We start from the raw sequence: 10,332 nt of genomic DNA on the forward strand, positions 1-10,332 counted from the left end.
TTGAGTTTTCAAAAGACATTGTTTGTTTGGATTGGATGTTGTTACAAAGAATTGAGAATTCTCTTTACGTCTCTCTCTATCTCGCAATCCCAAATTTCAGTAATATAAGAGAAAAGGAAAAGAGAGCAGCAATTCCACCATTGACAGCCATTAAAAAGCTTTGAAGCTTTGAATTCTAATTTGGGTTTTCAAAAATCATTATTTGTTTGGGTTGGGTGTTGTTGTAAATAATTGGGAATATGGTTTGGAGTTTATATCTCAATTTTGAGGGGTTTTGGTGAAGATTAGACTTGGTTTTGGCTGAATTTCAGATTGAAACTCGTCGAAGAAGAAGAAGAAGAAGAAGAAGAAGAAGAAGAAGAAGAAGAAGAAGAAGAAGAAGAAGAAGAAGAAGACGACGACATGACATACATTATATTGCAGAAATTGTAGATAAATTGTAGAAAAATTATAGAAAAATTGTAGAAAAATTATAGACTGTTGTTTATTTATTTTTGAGTTTTGTATTTTTGTGTTAAAAGTTTTGATGGGAGCTTGTTATTCCACTTCGTCTGTTTTGGAGCTAACTTGTGCAGAGGGAAATATGTTTTTTAAGTTATATATATTGCTATACCTTTAAATTCAAGAAAGTATGGTTGTATTATATTGTATTGAAAGAGGCGTGAATTTGTAGAATAGGTTAAATGTGAGGAATGAGTCAAATAAGACTCACAATGGCTTGTTTTCTACATTTAATCTACAACAAAACTACATATCATTTGAAAAATTAATATGAAAATACAGAATTTCAATGTTTCTACAAATTATCTACAAAATTTCTTAGGAAGATCTATCCCTTCATCATATTTTTTTGGATTTCATATTTAGCATAGCAGTTTCGTAAGGAGTAATAAGAGCATATAGGAGAATCACAGAATTGTAGCATAATCGGTATTTTCGACATAATTGCGTTTTTTGCAGAAGATTTGTAGAAGTTTTAATCGTTTTTGATTTGTGAAAACAGAAAACAAAGCATCTACAATCAGAATACAAATAATCTACAATTTATCGATAAAATATCTACAAACTGGGTACATTGAATTTTAATATCTCAATTCCCATTCAATTGTAGCATAATTGGAATTTTTGACATAATTGCGTTTTTTGCAGAAGATTTGTAGATTTTTTAGTCTTTTTTGATTTGTGAAAACAGAAAACAAAGTATCTACAATCAGAATACAAATAATCTATAATTTATCTACAAAATATCTACAAACTGGGTACATTGAATTTTAATATCTCAATTCCCATTCAATTGTAGCATAATTGGAATTTTTTACATAATAGCGTTTTTTCAGAAGATTTGTAGAAGTTTTAGTCATTTTTTATTTGTGAAAACAGGAAATAAAGTATCTACAATCAGAATACAAATAATCTACAATTTATCTACAAAATATCTACAAACTGAGTACATATTTGGACTCGACATGCTTCTCCTGAAATGTATATTTCACATTTTTTATACATATTTTTGTCCAAAACAGTACTAAATCATCCACTTAAATACAATATTTATACAATGTTGTTCAACTTTTATACAATAGGTAAATGAATAAAAGAAAAATAAATAAATAATAGTCTATAATTTTTCTACAATTTCTGCAATATAATGTGTGTCATGTCTTCTTCTTCTTCTTCTTCTTCTTCTTCTTCTTCTTCTTCTTCTTCTTCTTCTTCTTCTTCTTCTTCTTCTTCTTCTTCTTCTTCTTCTTCTTCGAGTTTCAATCTGAAATTCAGTCAAAACCAAGTCTAATCTTCACTAAAACCCCTCAAAATTGAGATATAACTCCAAACCATATTTCCAATTATTTTCAACAACATCCAATCCAAACAAATAATAATTTTTGAAAACCCAAATTTGAATTCAAAGCTTTCAAGCTTTTTAATGGCTGTCAATGGTGGAATTGCTGCTCTCTTTTCCTTTGCTTTGTATTACTGAAATTTGGGATTAAGAGATAGAGAGAGATGTAGAGAGAATTTTGGAAACAGAGTGTATCGCAAAAATAAAGTATGGAAAATCTTGATCTGCGTTGTGGAAGATCAGAGTGAAGCCTTTGATAATTATGGAATGTGCGTGATCTGCGTTGTGGAAGATCTTGGAGAATATTTAATTCCCCAATTTTAGCGCGCCTAAATAAGGAATCCTACAGCTATAATGATTCCTTATTTAATGCATTGTCTATATTTTGTAGGAATATTATTAGCATGAAGGGTAATATGCAAACTATGAACATATTTGGTAATATAATTTTCTATATGGTATAGGAACGAAAATTTCCCAAAAAATAACTTACATTGTCCCACTTGGCCCAATAATCACATATTATTAATATTTAATATAGGAACATTAGTTGCGCATAAACAAATCTCTTCTATAATGTCCATCATAAATACCATAATACGATAAACTACTTAATGTGAGTTATGGAGGTTATATATATAATTTGTCTACATACTCCCTTCCATATACTACAACATTAGTAATTTATCATATTAGGTTCATAAACTATAAAATATTATGGTCCACAATGTCTCATTGAGACTTATCCTATAATATCTCAAAACAATAATGTGTACACCATTATGAGAAACATGAAATCATTAATGTATATCAGAAACACGTAAATGAGCTCAGAGTGTCAAAACATCATAAATACATCAGTCATAAATACAGCCAAAACCTATTCTATGTACATGTTCTTTAAATATCTTTGGTTGTAAACTTTTCGTTAATGGATCTGCAATCATGAGATCTATTCTAATATGCTAAAGTGACACTCTTTGTTCCTGAACTTTCTACTTGACGGTAAAGTACTTTAATTTCATATGTTTGGCACTTTTGGAGTACTTATCATTCTTGGAGAAGAATACTGTTGCAGAATTATCACAGTAAATTTTCAGTGGCTTGGTAATGGTGTCAACAACCCCAAGTCCTGAAATAAAGTTTCGCAGCCATAATGCATGAACTGTGGCTTCAAAACATTCCACAAATTCTCCTTCCATCGTGGATGTAGCAATGATAGACGGTTTGACACTCTTCCACGATATTGCTCCTTCAGCTAATTAGAACAAATAACCAAACGTAGATTTTCTAGTGTCAATACATCCAGCGAAATCTGAATCCGAGTATCCAACAACTTCCAGATACTTGGATCTCCTATACATGAGCATGTAATCCTTCGTTCCTTTCAGGTACCTCAAAACTTTTTTTGCAGCTTTCCAGTGATCAATTCCTGGGTTATTCTAATATCTTCCTAGCATTCCGACCACAAAACTAATATCCGGTCTTGTGCAGGTCTGAGCATACATCAGACTACCAACAATTGAAGAGTAAGGATTGATTCCATTTCTTTCGTTCTACATCATTCTTAGGGCATTGCATGAGACTAAATTTGTCCTCTTTTTGAATTGGAATATTGCACGGTGAAATCAAAGGGACCAATTTCCTCGTCATTATGATCCCCACGAACATACTTCCCAAGGCTCGATACTAGGGTCGAGTTTCGCCTTCGAGGGCTGTCGAGGCTTGACCTCGGGGAAATGTAGATCAACTGCTATATTGGAAAAGAGGTGAGTTCCCAAGAGGTGTCGCCAGAGGTGAGTAAAGTCTGTCAAGCTAGTCTGAGCCCGCATCATGACATCAGCTAGCTGTCCCATCCCCTTTTCTTTGTAATAAATGTATTTTGTACTATGCTGGGATTCCCCTCATATATAAAGGGGATCCTTATCATTTTGTAAATCTCTGTTGCTTCAGTTGCTCTACACGAAATATACAAGAACATTCTCTTTGCTCTCTAACATATTCTCTTGATATTATTGCTTTCATTTATTGTCTTTATTATTATTCTTCATTTATTACTTATCATTGGCCATAATGAGCCTTTATTGATTCTGTCATAACTGTTAGCCATACTTCAACCACCCTCGATAGCTTCCTGTTGAGCTCCGAAATCGACCTCGAGGCCCCGAATCGACAAGCTCGAGGCCCCGATAACTAGCCTATTGCTTCGATTATCACCCTATCCTTAATTCTCATTTCGTTTCTAAGTCTCATATACACAGCATCAACTGCTTAACAACCAACATAAAAATAGATCACGTATTTTTAGAGTCCCATAATCAAATTAATTGTTATTACCATTTTCACTATAAATAGTTTGGCGGCCACCGTGGGGCTAAAAATAATAGTGATTATTTTCTTGCTGGTTTCGTCACGTAACACAAGTTATCTTTCACACCTGTTCTTGTCCAAGATCTTCAAATTTCAGGTCGAAATGCCTAACTCAGTAAATAGAGATGAAAACAACTACTTGGAGAACCAAGGAGGGAATGGTGCGGTTGTTCCAACCTAGGCACAAAAAGAGATCCCTCGGCATGTCATTCATATGATTATTGGAGGATCGACATTTCCCAAGGGCCCATGATCAAACAGACAAAAATATCCGCCACAATAGAAGGGCCGATCCGAAACCGCATGGCCGAAGACACCCTCGCGTTCAGCGAAGAGGATATCGAGACCTTTACAGAACCACACAATGATGCGCTGGTAATCTCATTTCTTTTAAACAACATTCGAGTTAAACGTGTGCTTGTGGATCTAGGCAGCTCGGCCAACGTAATCAGGTCAGGGGTAGTAGAACAACTTGGGTTGCTCGACCAGATCATACCCGCCTCCCGGGTCCTCCACGACTTCAACATGACCGGCGAAGTAACAAAAGGTGAAATCACCCTCCCAGTCGACACGTCCGGCACAGTTCAGAACATAAAGTTTTAGGTCATCGATGGCGACATAAGGTATAATGCATAGCTTGGCAGGCCGTGGATACACAGCATGATGGTCACACCGTCAACCCTGCACCAGATAATTAAATTTCCGACAAAAGATGGCATAACGACCATATATGGAGAACAACATGCAGCAAAGGAAATGTTCGCGATTTACCAGGAGGAGGCGACCCTCGTACTCCCGACCTCGGATGTGTCTGGGAGCATACAGACCCCCGAGGAGGACGAAAAATATTTCCTCGCTCCTCGAACTTTCATTGCCCCCGAAGAGTCGGATGCAACGAAATCGACGATCGAAGATCTGGAGCAAGCTGTTTTGGTCGAACACCTCCCTGATCTTAAGATATACCTGGGAACGGGATTAACCCCCAAACTCAGGAAAAAATTCATTCAATCTCTTATCGATAATATCGACTGTTTCGCATGGTCCCACTTAGATATGACAGGTATCTGTCACACCTCCTTTTTCCGCCCCCGCGTGGGGACAAGGGAGTTTTTCCAATTAAAGGACAATCGAAACGGGATTTGTTTATTTATTTCAGAGTCGCCACTTGGGAGATTTAGGGTGTCCCAAGTCACCAATTTAATCCCGAATCGAGGAAAAGAATGACTCTGTATTACAATCCGCGAACCAGAAATCCGGATAAGGAATTCTGTTAACTCGGGAGAAGGTGTTAGGCATTCCCGAGTTCCGTGGTTCTAGCACGGTCGCTCAACTGTCATATTCGGCTTGTTTATCTGATTTTATACAATTATGAGCTAATGTGCAAGTTTTAACTTTTAACCGCTTTCGTCATTATTTATATATTTTTTCAAGAATTGCAACATCATGGAAATACATCTCCAACCACGTCACATCAATGCACCCGTGGTTGTTGGCACATTTCAACTCTGTTGAGATTTGGATTTGGGTCACATAAATGTGCACCCGAGTTTTAAGAAAATTAAATTATTAAAAGGCGTGCCTAAAGCGACTAGCGTATCATTTACTTTGGGTAGGGCCGTGAAATTTTGCTAAACGGTCCATCCCGAAGTCTAAGCAATTTTAAAGCAAATATTTACCGAGGGCCCCACAATTTTGTATTTTTATTCGGTGAGGCTCATCTCATTCTTATTTAAAGGAATTTGCAACGTCATGGACATGCATCTCGGATCACGTCACAATCAATGTACCCGTGATCAGAGACACATTTCGACTCCGTTGAGATTTGGATTTGGGTCACATAAATGTGCACCCGAGTTTAAGAAAGTAATTTAATTAAATCGCGTCTAAAGAGTCTAACGCGTTATTATCTTTGGGGAAGGCAGTGAAATTCACTAAACAGTCCATCCCGAATTCTAAGTATTTATTATGACCAATTATTGAGGGCCCCGCAATTTGCATTTTTATTTGGTGAGGCTCGTCTCATTATTTATTTATTTTTAAAAAAAATAATCTTAGAATTACTACATTTTTTATTTTTCGTTTTTTTCTAAAATAAATGAAGAAAAATGTCCTACTTTATTTACATACTTTCGAGTTATTATAGTTAAGTTTCGAAAGTGAGTCGTTTAAAGAGTTTACATGGGCAGCGCATAGAATGTTCTACATACATACAATAAAAGAAAGAAAAGACTACATTAAACTACAACTTCAAATCTTTCTCATTTTTTGCATTCATGTTTCGAGTAGCTTACAAGATGAACCAGTGTATCGTTTGTGTACCTGGTATTGTCAATACAAGAAGAAGAAGGTCAGCAAAGTAGTATGTAACACAGCAACATACAGCAGCATAAAGCCCAACACAGTAGCTTCAACACCTCAATCCAGAAATCCCAGCAACACGGAGAAAACTAGTAAAAATGGAGAAGAAAAATAGTGCGGAAATCTCTCTTTGTTTTTCTTTCTAGATTTGAACTCTCTATGGTGTTCTTCCGCTCTCAATATTTCAGAAAATTTGGTCATATCTTTTTTACTATCTCCAAAATGAATTCTGTCCCTGTATATTCTGTGTATCCAGAGTGTATATCGAGTGTATACTGCTCTCTCCGCCCCCTCTTTTCTTCTTCTCTCTATCTAGTTTTTCCTCTTTTTTCCACCCCCTTCTTCTTAAATTTTCTCTTCTATTTATAGCAAAATTTTCGAAATTTTCAGATTTGTTTTTTATTATTTTATTATTTTTTTAATTAAAAGAAATCCCACTTACAAATTGCTTTTATTTTTTTAGAAAAAGAAATCCCACCTTTATTTACTTTTATTTTTAAAATTCCAACTTTAATTACTTTATCTTATTTAAAATACCACTTTTTATTTTTTTAAAAGAGAATCTCACTTTATTTAACTTTTCTTTAAAAAACAAACCACTATCTTTTCTTTTTCTTTCAAAAATGCTACTTTCAATTACTTTAAATTTTTTAAATTTTCAGATACCTTTATATTTATTTTTTAATTCCAACCTTCTTTTACTTTTAAATTTTTTAAAAATTTCCACAAAACTTTTTATTTTTTTAAATTTTCTACATTCTTTTACTTTTTTTTTTAAAAAAAAAAGAGAATTTCACCTATTTTTACTTTTATATTTTTTTTATTCAATACTTCCCTTTTTCTTATTTATTATTATTTTTTAAATCATTCCCGAAATTATTATATTTTTTTTAAAAAATAAAAAATATAAAAAATAAAAAAAATATTTTCGGATTTTTTATATATAAAAAAAACAAAAAATAAAACTATTAATAGTGATAATTCACCTTTTATTTTTTATTTTTTTGGTTTTGTTTTGTGTTGGATAAAAATGAAGAAGGGGTGTTGGGTTAATGGAGCGGACCGGGTCGACCCAGTTTGAAGTGGACCGGGTCATGGGGAAAGTTGGGCAATTATTTGGGCCTGTAGCTTGAATTTTGAAGAAGAGGCCCAATTCCGACTTTCTTTATTTTTTGCTCTCTTTTCTTCTTTTATTTTTCTAAAACTAAATTATAAAAATACTTAAACTATTATTAAGAACTAAATTAAGTTATAAAAGCGCAAATTAACTCCCAATAACAATTAACGCACAATTAAGTAATAATTAAGCATAAAATTGTTTATTCGGACATTAAATGCTAAAAATGCAAACGATGCCTATTTTTGTAATTTTTATTTTTTTGTAAAACAAACTTAATTACTAACAATTGTAGAATTAAATCCTACATGCAAAATGCGACATATTTTTTTATTTTTATTAATTTAACAAATAAACATGCACAGACAAACATACAAATAATTATACAAAAATACCACAAAATATCACAAAAATTGCACACCAAGAAAAATTATTTTATTTTTGAATTTTTTGGGAGTAATTCTCATATAGGGCAAAAATCACGTGCTTACAGCTGCCCCTCTTTGCCCGAAGACATGAAGGGTTTTCGTGCAAAGATAAAGCGAGCGATTTTTGCCCATCCGAGTACTCCGTGTGAAGCATTTTTTGAAAAAGATTTGACCGAACCTTTGCTTCAAAGGTTTCCTACATATCCTAGGCTAAACAGGAATCAGGTCAATGTAGTTCGGGAAGTTTTGGTAGCTGGGACTACCGTGGGACTGCAATGTTACTGTTGTTGCATGCTATTACTACTGCTTACCGATCTCCTTGTTACACCGTGCTTAAAAGAAAACAAGAAGCTAGGCTAGACTGCAATTTGTTTTTGTTGCCTTGCTTTCTTGTCTGCTTGCATTTTTTTTCCGGTGCTTTTCTTCCGATGTTTTTCTTCCTTTAGACACATGCATTTGAGTTTTTGCTGGGACCTCTTATTGCAACCTTCTGCTTCCCAGTGTCGGGGAATTTTATTGTTTCCTGCTGGGGATTTCTATTGTAACCCTCTGTTTTATTGTCCTCTGACTTTATCCTGAAATGTATGCCTCTGTTGTATGGGCGGGCTCCCAACTTTAATATTTGAAAATTAATGTTGAATGTGTTCCTCTGTTATATGGGCGGGCTCCCAACTTCAACACTTGAAATGAAAAGACTGAAATGTATGCCTCTGTTATCTGGGCGGGCTCCCAACTTCAACGCTTGAAATATAAAGACTGAAATGTATTCCTCTGTTCTATGGGCTGGCTCCCAACTTCAACACTTGAAATGAAAAGACTGAATGTATGCCTCTGTTATCTGGGCGGGCTCCCAACTTCAACGCTTGGAATGTAAAGACTGAAATGTATGCCTCTGTTATCTGGGCGGGCTCCCAACTTCAACACTTGAAATGTAAAGACTGAAATGTATGCCTCTGTTATCTGGGCGGGCTCCCAACTTCAACAACAACTTTAAAAATGCCACTCCTTTCTTTAGGTTGGCGAGATTTCAACCAATAAATCGCCATTCTATTCTTCAGGGGGGCTCCTGACTACTTAGAATTTGAATTGTATTCCCTTATTCTCCAGGTGGGCTCCTGATTGCTAACTTTGAAATGGAATGTCTCTATTCTCCAGGCAGACTCCTGACTTTTAAAATTTAAACTGTGTGTCTCTGTTCTTCAGGTGGACTCCTGACATCAAACTTGAAAAGTATGTCTCTGTTCTCCAGGCGGACTCCTGATTGCTAAATTTGAAGTTGAATGTCTCCATTCTCCAGGCGGACTCCTGATTTTTGAAATTTAAACTGTATGTCTCCGTTCTTCAGGCGGACTCCTGACGTCAAACTTGAAAAGTATGTCTCTGTTCTCCAGGCGGACTCATGATTGCTAAATTTGAAATTGAATGTCTCTATTCTCCAGGCGGACTCCTGATTTTTGAAATTTAAACTGTATGTCTCCGTTCTTCAGGCGGACTCCTGATTTCAACAACAACTTAGGAGGAAATGCCTCTCCTATGGGTAAAATAAACTTAGAAGGAAACGCCTCTCCTATGGGTAAGACTAAACTTAGGAGGAAATGCATCTCCTATGGGGTGAAACTAAAACAAACTTAGGAGGAAATGCATCTCCTATGGGTAAAACTAAACTTAGGAGGAAATGCGTCTCCTATGGGTAAAAGTAAACTTAGGAGGAAATGCATCTCTTATGGGTAAAAATAAACTTATGAGGAAATGCCTCTCCTATGGGTAAAACTAAACTTAGGAGGAAATGCCTCTCATATGGGTAAAACTAAACTTAGGAGGAAATGTCTCTCCTATTGGTAAAAATAAACTTAGGAGGAAATGCATCTCCTATGGGTAAAAATTTTTTTTAGGAGGAAATGCATCTCCTATGGGTAAAACAAACTTAGGAGGAAATGCATCTCCTATGGGTAAAAAAAAACTTAGGAGGAAATGCATCTCCTATGGGTAAAAACAAACTTAGGAGGAAATGCATCTCCTATGGGTAAAAAACAAACTTAGGAGGAAATGCATCTCCTATGGGTAAAAAACAAACTTAGGAGGAAATGCATCTCCTAGGGGTAAAACTAAAACTTAGGAGGAAATGCATCTCCTATGGGTAAAACTAAAACTTTAGGAGGAAATGCATCTCCTATGGGTAAAACAAACTTAGGAGGAAATGCATCTCCTATGCGTGAACC

This window comes from Nicotiana tabacum, chromosome 16 (genome assembly GCF_000715075.1).
Source record: "Nicotiana tabacum cultivar K326 chromosome 16, ASM71507v2, whole genome shotgun sequence".
In the NCBI taxonomy this organism is placed as follows: Eukaryota; Viridiplantae; Streptophyta; class Magnoliopsida; order Solanales; family Solanaceae; genus Nicotiana; species Nicotiana tabacum.